The 1,561-nt window shown below is 34.7% G+C and overlaps 1 non-coding gene across 1 annotated transcript; it reads left to right on the forward strand.

Annotated features, from left to right (window-relative positions):
* Nucleotides 1–215: 215 nt before the first annotated feature.
* On the forward strand, nucleotides 216–322 carry LOC128040818 (small nucleolar RNA R71). The gene has a single exon (XR_008195624.1). It is a non-coding gene; the product is annotated as a small nucleolar RNA R71 (small nucleolar RNA).
* Nucleotides 323–1,561: the final 1,239 nt, after the last annotated feature.

Genomic DNA, 1,561 nt, shown 5'->3' on the forward strand with positions numbered 1-1,561 from the left:
TAATCGCATCAAGTTCCATTGCTTCAACAACTCTTCTGCTAGTCCCTACTCTTGTAGTGGGGTATTGATAATCGTTGTTTGCTATCCTCTCTAGAATTTCATATGCCTCATTAGATGATTTATTGAGCAAAGTCCCATTGGCAGATGCGTCAACCACCATCCTTGTATGCACATTCAATCCATTGTAAAACATTTCCATTTGTGTCTAATATTGAAAACCATGCATTGGACATTTTATAATTAACTCATTGAATCACTCCCATGCTACATATAATGTTTTGTCCTCAGATTACCGAAAAGACGTAATATCGTTCCTCAATTTGGCATTCATGTTTGGAGGATTATATCTTAGCAGAAATAACTGACAAAGTTCATTCCAAGATGCCACCATACCTGACGGCAATGCATTTAACCATGCTCTGGCATGATCTCATAATGAATAAAGGAATAACTTCAATTTCAAGGAATCTTTAGGAACAACCTGCTGCCTAAATGAATGGGAGGCTTCCAAAAAGAGTCTCAAGTGCAACTGTGGATCCGTAGTAGGCAATCCACTAAACTGCCCTACAGTTTGTAACATTTGAAACATCATTGAGTTTAACTCAAAATGTTGAGCTTTAATATGTGGCCTGACAATTCCTAGATTCAGATCATTCAAGATCGGCAATACATGTTCTCTGATGGGTTTGTCATTGTCATCTATTATTCGAGGAATATTAGCATCCCTTCAATTCTGATGTAATGATACTTCTCTAACCTGATCATTTCTAATTATTTCCATCTCTCACAATTCTTTTCTCCTTTTTCTCAAGGTTCTCTCAGTTTATGGATCAAAAGAATACTCTTCAATTGCAAAAATATCTCTACGCATGCACCAACAAAAATCCTAAAAAATAAAAAATCAAAACAACTAATTAAGCTAAACTAACAAAATTAAAGAGGTAATAAAACACCAAAATTTCACCAATATTGTCGATCCCGACAACAGCACCAAAAACTTGTCGCGTGTGAGTGTGTAATGCGAATGTGCAAGTATACGGGTTGAATCAAGTAATAAAGTGATGAGTGAGTATCATTTCCACAGGGACCGGAATTGATTAAAATAATTGGTTATGCTATTAATATGAAATTGACTAATTAAATTGTGCAAAAGAAACAGAGGACAAATTGATAAAGATATTTAATGAATGGATTAATAAAATCAATTATGAATGAAAATATACTAGGGCAATTGAAATGCTGTGGAAATTCTCAAAGAATAAGTGGCGAAGATTTATATTGTTGAATGATAAAGGTTGGAATTACTCAAGTTTTATTTTTTTATCATAATAATGCCATGGCAAAACCTTGACAATTCTACTGCTCAGGGATTCACTACTGCAGTCTACTTCTTTCAGAAACCAGACTTTGAGCTACCATTCTGAGTTTTTGTACGTCTATAGAATTCTAGAATGATATCCAGACTGTTCTTCCTTTCCCTGTACAGATCGCAACTTCTATGTCTAAACTGCTGTAAATATTCTTTCGAATACTCGCCTGTATCAACCGATAATAATCCAAT

The sequence above is a fragment of the Gossypium raimondii genome, chromosome 4 (assembly GCF_025698545.1).
Source record: "Gossypium raimondii isolate GPD5lz chromosome 4, ASM2569854v1, whole genome shotgun sequence".
NCBI lineage: Eukaryota > Viridiplantae > Streptophyta > Magnoliopsida > Malvales > Malvaceae > Gossypium > Gossypium raimondii.